The sequence below is a fragment of the Arachis ipaensis genome, chromosome B2, assembly GCF_059453495.1.
Source record: "Arachis ipaensis isolate K30076 ecotype BB chromosome B2, ASM5945349v1, whole genome shotgun sequence".
Taxonomy (NCBI): Eukaryota; Viridiplantae; Streptophyta; class Magnoliopsida; order Fabales; family Fabaceae; genus Arachis; species Arachis ipaensis.
This window is the reverse complement of record NC_142437.1, coordinates 86,766,985-86,775,729: the sequence shown is the minus strand read 5'-3', so window position 1 is coordinate 86,775,729 and position 8,745 is coordinate 86,766,985. Positions and strand designations below refer to the sequence as shown.

The 8,745-nt window shown below is 40.6% G+C and overlaps 1 non-coding gene across 1 annotated transcript; it reads left to right on the top strand.

Annotated features, from left to right (window-relative positions):
* The first annotated feature begins 8,281 nt into the window (after window positions 1-8,281).
* LOC148574714 (small nucleolar RNA R71) lies at window positions 8,282-8,388 on the top strand. The gene has a single exon (XR_015905527.1). It is a non-coding gene; the product is annotated as a small nucleolar RNA R71 (small nucleolar RNA).
* Window positions 8,389-8,745: the final 357 nt, after the last annotated feature.

The following is an 8,745-nucleotide window of genomic DNA, read 5'->3' as shown; positions in this document are numbered from 1 at the left end:
GTCATGAAACTTTGAGTGGTCTTATTTAAATCAGAGACTATGGTTGCTAAGTCAGAGTGGCTCTGCTTAGAATTCTCTGTCTGTTGCTGAGAAGATGATGGAAAAGGCTTGCTATTGCTAAACCTATTTCTTTCACCATTACTGTTGTTGAAGCCTTGTTGAGGCTTCTGTTGGTCCTTCGATGAGAGATTTGGATGATTTCTCCATGAAGGATTATAGGTGTTTCCATAGGGTTCTCCCATGTAATTCACCTCTTCCATTGCCAGATTCTCAGGATCATAAGCTTCTTCTTCAGATGAAGCTTCTTTGGTACTGCATGTTGCTGCTTGCATGCCAGACAGACATTGAGAAATCATATTGACTTGCTGAGTCAATGATGCACGAAAACCTGTCTCTCAACAAATTTCCCTCGGCAAGTATACCGAATTGTCGTCAAGTAAAAACTCACGATAGAGTGAGGTCGAATCCCACAGGGAATGATTGGTCAAGCAACTTTAATCAGAGGAATGTTCTAGCTGAGCTACGCAGAAATTGAGTTGATATTTGCAGAAACATAAATGGCGGAAAAGTAAATAACAGAAAGTGTAAATGCTGGAAATAAAGAGCAAAATGTAAATGGCGGAAAGTAAATTGCAGAATCTTAAATGGGGATTTGGAAAAATGAACATAAAAGTAAATGGCAGAAAGTAAAGAGAATAGGTAAGATCAGAAATGGGGGATTCATTGGGCTCAGGAGATGTTGTATTCTCCGGATCAAGTTCATTCTCATCTCTTCCTCAATCAATTCATTCATTGATCTCCTTGGCAATCTTAAGTGATTGGATTCCAATTCCTTGGTAATTCAATCTCTCAAATCTTGATCAATAGCCAATTCCTTGGTCTAATTTCTTATGAGAAGAGATGAAGTATGGTCACTGATTATACCACATGTATTCCCAAATCAAAGTATTGGTAGGATTATATGTCACTATATCCATCCAAACCCAAATTTGGTCCAACATGAGAAAGCATTTCTAGCATGATCTCTTCATTCCTCTTCCAAGGTTCCAAAGAGATCCAAGTATGAATAGCTTCTTTTCCAGGACAACTACCCAATTGGATGAAGATTGAAAGCTTTCTAGTAAAATCAAGAGAAAAGAAAGAAGAAGAATAATGAAAACTATTATTGATCCATCAAATTACAACAGAGCTCCCTAACCCAATGAAAGGGGTTTAGTTGTTCATAGCTCTGGGAATGGAAAGCATAAATGAAAAGTACATTCTGAAAACTAAAACTAGAAGTTGCAGAGAAAGTAAAATATACAGAGTGTAGTTCTTCCAAATGCCCAAAAAGCTCCCTACTAGTTCAAAACTACTCCTATATATACTACTCTTCTGATCTTCTAGTTGGCTCTTCCAAGTCTTGGATATGGGCCTTTGGATCTTTAGTTGAAGCAGTTACAATCTTCAGTGGGCTCATCTTTGCTTGCAAAAAAAAAGTGTGAGTTAGGCATGGATGTTAGTTAGGACGTTAGTGGTGTTAACGTTAAGTGAAAATGTGGGTTCGAGAACGTTAGTGACGATCACCTTTTTCACTAATGTTCCAAGCCAAAAATTATCCACGTTAACTTCAACGTTAGTGGCACTAACGTGACCACTAACATTGCCTCTTGGTCCTTCGCAAACGTTATTGGCATTCACCTTGCCCCTTTTCCCCACGTTAGAGTTCACGTTAGTATAACTAACGTGACCCTTAACGTGGGCATGCCTAAGCTTCGAGAGCGTTAGTGACACTTACCGTTGTCACTAATGCTCCAAACGCCCCTCCTTCCCACGTTAGAGTTCACATTAATTAGATTAACGTGACCACTAACGTGGTGGTGATTGCCATCTCCAACGTTAGTGACAAAGGTGAGTGTCACTAACGTTGGTCCATCAATTCTTCCTCCACGTTAGCTTCCATGTTAATGTAATTAACGTGGCAACTAACGTGGGCAATAGTGGCTTAATCCAACGTTAGTGACAAAGGTGAGTGTCACTAACGTTGGCAATTCCTTGTTCCTTTCACGTTAGAGTTCACGTTAATGTAATTAACGTGACTCTTAACGTGGCCAAGTGTTCCCTTTTTCCAACGTTAGTGGTATTCACTTTTACCACTAACGTTGGAGCTTCCCTTCTCCTCCACGTTAGTTTCCATGTTAATGTAATTAACGTGGCAACTAACGTGGGCTATAATGGCTTTCGAAGGCGTTATTGGCGATCACTTTTCTCATTAACGTTGCAAGCTAGCTCCCATTCCACGTTAGTGGTCACGTTAATTAGAATAACGTGGCTACTAACGTGATTCTTCCTTGCTTCTTTTGTCCTGAAATCAAGCAATTAAAGTGCATCAAAGCTCTATTCCATGTCATGAGATCATGCATTATCTAATTTTTCATTCAATTCATGCATAATTCTCATGAAATCATGTAAAGTCCACAATGTTTGCTTGAATCAAGATGTAAGTGAATATCTACCCAAAACTTGCTTATTTACTAAGAAAATACATGAAACTACCCTAAAACAATAAAGAAAAGATCAGTGAAACTGGCCAAAATGTCCTGGCATCACAACACCAAACTTAAAGCTTGCTTGTCCCTAAGCAAGTATTGAATATAAGAATGATGAATGAAAGAACAAGAGAATAAGTTCTTATTATAGAAGTAAAGTTCTTTGGCTCAGGGGGTTTCATTGATAGCAACTTAGGTTCGTTCCCTTACTGGTTTTCAGGTCCTTATCATGCTCTTGAATACTTGCTTGATTGCATCCTATGAGATCCTTATTCTTTGATCCTCCATCTTTTTTTTTCTCAGGGTTTATTGCATCCTTAGGCTAAGTGCTCTGTGAGTGGGCGACTCTTTAAAATAAGCTTTCAGTCAACACTCCCAAACCAGTTGGTTCAAGGTGCTAGGTGTTGAAACACCCCTAAGGACTTACTCCCTCAAGTCTCTCTCCCCCATACATGTACACCACAGGCATATGGCTTGTTATTTTCTTTCCTTGAGGCCTTGGTGTCTAGCACCTCTTTGGGTTACTAAATGTTCTGTAGCAAGGTTGCTCTTGATAGTGGATTTTCAGTTGATAATCCCGGGTTAGTTAACCCAAGTTACCAAGTGATGAAGCACTCCTAAGAACTTATTCATCCAAGCAAATCCTTGGTACAAGATCACCACAGACACATCCCTCAAGATTCAAGCCCTTGGTGCCTAGCCTTATTTCTTATTATTTTTCTTTCTTTTTCAAACTCTTATTGTTCTTTTTCTTTTCTTATTAGGATCTTGTTGTTTAGCTGGTCTCATAGAATGTGCTTCAAGCATGTAATTCAATGCATAAGTGTCCTTATACCTTACAGGTGAACCAACTTAGCTAACCTATTACCACACCACAAACCATGAGAACTTACTCCACAATATGAATCCCACTCTGGTTTTTCTTTTTATAACATTCTTTTTTTATTAAATTCAAAGGGCAAGCTCACAAGTAAGTAAGATGAAAATAAAAACAGGTAACTCGGACCAGCACACATAGACTTAATAACTGAAAATGCTAAAGACAGAATTGAAAATTCCTAAGCTACTATGGAAGCATGTTCTATTTCATACATGATTTTCCTTATTTAGACTTGAAAAAGATAAAACGAAGAGGAAACTCCACCACCTTTTACTCATGGGGCTGCCCATGCTCTCTCTTTTGTTTGTCCTCTTTGTGTCCTTCTTGAGTGCTTGAACCCCCATTTCCCTTGCTCTTTCCAATCAACTTTTTTCCAGAAGCCAGCATCTTCCATCTTCTTTTTCAATGTTTCCTTCTGTTGTTTCACCTTCTTTTCCTCTTGTTCTGTTAGATCCTTTTGAACTGTATCATATCTGGGGATTGCAGAGTGTAAATTATGCATATGCCCAGTCATATAGTTCAACTTGGCTTGAGTGTTTATGTTGAATTCTTCCCTATGTAGTTGTTGTCCTTCATTAAGAACGCTGAACTCGTTGAATGCTTTCGTCTGAGCTAGCTGACACTGGTTGAGTTCTTGAAGGCGTTTATCTTGACGTTCTTGCCTTTCAGTCAGTTGATTGATGGCCTGAGTGAGCTGGGAATAGTGTTTCTGTTGCTGCTCCAGTTGTTTTTTCTGCCACTCTCCTTGTTGATTCATCCAGTTAGCAAGTAGTTCTTCCTGACGATCCATCCGTTGGGATTGAAGGTGTAGTTGTTGCTCTTGCCCTTCCATATATCTCCTTGCCAAGTCCTCAATGGCTCCTTGAATGTGGCCCAGATTTATATTGGTTAGATCATAGTACTCTTCTTGCTGGTATTCTTCTTGATGAGATTCTTCTTGGTGAGGTCCTTCTTGTGATGTTCTTTTCCCTATTTGAGGCCTTCTTTGTTGTTGGGCGGGTGCCACATAAGTTATACGCTGGAGCGTAACTAACCTCCCAGGGTTTACCCAATGTGGATTGCTGTCTTCGAAGACCACCTTGGCTTTCTTACATAGTCTCACAATGGTGCTAGGGTACAAAAGCTGAGCACTCGGATCACTCTTTTCGGCTGCCTCTTGGATTCCCTCAGCTATAATTTCATGTACATTGATGTCTCCACCGCTCATAATACAATGTAGCATGGTAGCTCGAGCAATGTTGACCTCAGAATTGTTTGCGGCTGGGAGGATAGATCTTTTCACAAGCTCAAACCATCCCTTGGCTTCCGGGATGAGGTCTCCTCTTCTGATGAACCGTGGCCTCTTATCTGAATACCTCTCCCAATCTGATCCTATGACACACATGTCATTCACAATTTCTTCAAGCTCATCATTGTCGGGGCCATTACTTATTCTTGCTTGATAACTTGGCTTATCAGAGGGTTGTGATCTCAGACGAAGAGTCCTCATTATAGTATTGGGACTGAAATCCACCTCTGTTCCTCTAACGTAACTTTTGAAGGTAGGAGCCTTGGTATTGTCTTCTCTGGCCACATTGGCATAGAACTCTTTAATGAGATTTGCATTTATTTTGTTTTTGGGTTCGTGAATTCTTGCCAACCCCTCTGTTCAATCTTCTCTCCAATCTACAGGCACTCATCATAGTTGAATTGGAATGTCATCTCTGGCAGTACTTTCTTGTGCTTGATACGTTCGAATTGAAGCTCATGGAAAGCGGTCTTGAACCTTCCTTCGTCAAAAGGAATGCTCTCCACTGGTGTCTTTTTCTTTCGCCTTTTGGAGCTTGATGATGCCATGAGTGACTTTTGATATGTAAAGGTGTTGAAGGGTGTGAATAGCTGATGGAATTTGGCCTCGTTAGGGTAAGGTGTAATTAAGGGAGTGGGTGATAGTGTCTTTGATGGGGGTAAGAGGTGTTGGGTTCCGAAAGTGAGAAGTACAAAGAATGGGAATTGGAATGTGAAGGGGGTACGGAATAAGAACCACTTATATAAAAAAATGGTGAGTAAATGAAAGGTGTGGATTGATGGTGTAGGCTTATGATGAACAGATAAGGTTTAGCATGGGATGGGCACAAGGATCATCACTTTTATGATGGGGTTGGTTCGGTCTTCAAGGGTATTATTCTTCCAACGTTACATGGCAACATTTTCCAATGCATTCCCCTTGAAGACATGTGTATAGTCCCCCTTTTGTGAAGTGGCCGAACCCTTCTTCTTCAATTGTCCCATCAATTCCTTCCAATCTTCCTTTCATTTCTCCTACCAAAAAAAAAGGAATGCAATTAATAACTTTTTGGATAATGGCGGCAAAATTTAAAAAGAAAGAATAACTACTTTTTAAAATTTTTGTTTTTAAATGACTAAGTGCTATTCATGAATACAAACCAACTGACTATTTAATTGTCCATGTATGCAACATTGGTGACACCAAACTTAGTTTGTGGCCATGTGGTGTAAAAAAAAAGATTTGTTCGAGGCTCTGAGAGTAACATGATATGAATTGCATTTATGTTCTCTTAATATACCTTAAACACCAAACTTATTTTTCACTATGTGCTGCATATAAGGATTCAATTAGGTGTATGTCAAATTTGATTTGGAATTCATGAACCTTCCATTATTAACTACTTTAAAAGCATATAAAACATGGGTTGCCTCCCATGAAGCACTTTTAGCGTCACTAGCTTGACGTTCTGCCTTTGTCAGGGTGGTTGGTAATGCTTCAAATCTTCCCCCTTGCAGTGAATCTATCTCCATTGGCTTCATTAAGGATCTCCACATGTTCTAAGGAGAGAATTCTGCTGATGGTGAAAACTTTAGGCATCTGAGATGGGATGGTGGGGAGATGAGGTGGGATAACTGGGAGATAAGCTAAGATCACTTTATCCCCTGGAGAGAAATCCTTTGTAGGGATCTTCTTGTTCCTCCATCTCCTTGGTGCCTTCTTCTTTGTTTCTTTTAATGTTGCCCTACTCTTTGTGGCTTCTTTTTCCAAGAAAATTTTGTTGCTGGTCTCATATGACTCTGGTGGTTTTGGTTCCTCTTAGATTTCCTTTAGTTGTGGTACCTTCTGACTGTTTTGCTTCCCAGCCAAAGGGATTCCCAGGTGTACAGTTGATGTTTCAATACTTGTTTCTTCCACCAGTGCCTTGTCGTGCTCTTCCCTTGGTTTCTTGTTTTCTTGATCTGCTTCTTGTGAGGGTTTGAAGACATTGAATGTGAGTTGTTCATCATGTATCCTCAGTATTAGCTCTCCTCGCTCCACATCTATAAGCGCTCTGGCTGTAGCCAGAAATGGTCTTCCCAATATGATTGGATGGAGGTTAATTTCTTCCATTTCCAATATGATAAAGTTTGTGGGAAGGAAGTAGTTCCCAACCTTCACCAACACATTTTCAACCACTCCTACTTCTTGTTTTTGAGTTTTGTCAGCCAGCCTGATGACTACGTCTGTGGGCATTAGCTCATTGATCTGCAGCTTCTTCATGAGGGATAGAGGCATTAAATTAATGCTTGCTCCCAGATCACAGAGTCTCTTATCAATTACTATTTCTCCTATGGCACAGTGGATGTGAAAACTCCCTGGATCCTTCCTTTTTATAGGCAACTCTGGTTGAATGAGAGCACTGCACTCCTTATTCATCACTATTGTTTGCCCTCCTTTGAGTGAGCTTTTCCTGGTCAGCAGCTCCTTCATACACTTAATGTATGAGGGCATTTGTTGGAGAGCTTTGATGAATGGTATGTTTACATGGAGGGATGCAAACATGTCGAGGAACTTTGAGTATATTCTCTTTTCTACACCACCCTTGAGTCTTTGGGGAAAAGGTGCATAGAGTTTCAGAATCTCCTTCTGTGTAATTTTGGTTTCTTGGTGACCCTCTTCTTGCTTCTCTGTTGAGGTGTCTCTAGGTTGTTCTAAGGGTTTATTCAGCTCTTCCTCAGTCCCCCTATCACTTATAGTGACCATCTTGCATTCTTCCCATCTTACTTTCTTTGCTTCACCTCTCGGATTTTTCTCTGTGTCAGTTGGGAAGCTGTCAGTAGGTTTGGGAATCTTCTCAGAGAGGTATCCTACTTGAAATTCTAGCCTCTTGATGGTGTCTCCCTGGTTTTTTATATTGGCTCGCACCTCCTCCTTGAACACCTTGTTATCTTGGATTTCCTTACATATGCCTTCAAGTAGAGTTTCAATCCTTGAGAGTCTATCTTCGGATGATGGTGAGTTGAGATTGGAGGGATGAGAAGGGCCATTTTGGTTTTGATATGGATGTTGAGAGGTGTTACTAGGTGGGTGTTGATATGATCTCTGTGTAGAATGTTGGTGAGCTGCATTGTTGTTGGGGTTGTGGCGTCTCTGATCTTGGCCTTGATCTTGTTGATTTCCCCACCCAAAGTTTGGGTGGTTCCTCCAACCAGGATTATAAGTTTTGGAGTATGGATCATGGGTCTGCCTAGGTGAGTTCCCAATGTAGTTGGCTTGTTTCTGATCATCCTCTACCTCTGCATTCACTCCTTCTTGAGCTGCTGATGAGGTAATGATTGCTGCTACTTGGTTCCTTTCCATCTTCTTGGTAAGGTCAGCCAGCTGCTTGGTGATCATCTTGTTTTGAGCCAGCAGTCATCCACGTTGTTTATCTCCATCACTCCTCTAGTGTTGCCTCTTTCAGAGGTATAGAAGTAGTCATTCTCAGCTACAGTCTCAATGACATCTATGGCTTCTTTAATGGTCTTCTTCTTGTTCAGAGATCCCCCAGATGAGTGGTCTACTGCCTTCTTTGATTCGTAAGAAAGACCTTCATAGAAAATGTGTAACTGCACCCATTCATTGAACATATCTGGCGGGCACTTTCTTGTCAAGTCCTTAAACCTCTCCCATGCTTCATAGAGAGTTTCACCATCTTGTTGCCTGAAGGTTTGTACCTCAGCTCTCAACCTGTTGATTCTTTGAGGAGGATAGAATCTCGCCAAGAATTTGTTTACCACATCTTCCCAGGTTATTAAACTCTCCTTCGGGAAAGATTCCAACCATTTAGATGCTTTGTCCTTGAGTGAAAAGGGAAACAAAAGCAATCTATAGGTGTCAGGATGAACACCATTAGACTTCACAGTATCACATATCCTCAGGAAGGTGGTTAGATGTTGATTGGGGTCTTCTTGGACACTTCCTCCGAATGAACAGTTGTTCTGAATAAGGGTGATGAGCTGTGGCTTTAGTTCAAAATTATTGGCATGTATGGTTGGCTTTTGGATGCTATTTCCACAGTTTCCTGGGTTTGGATTGATGTAAGAGCC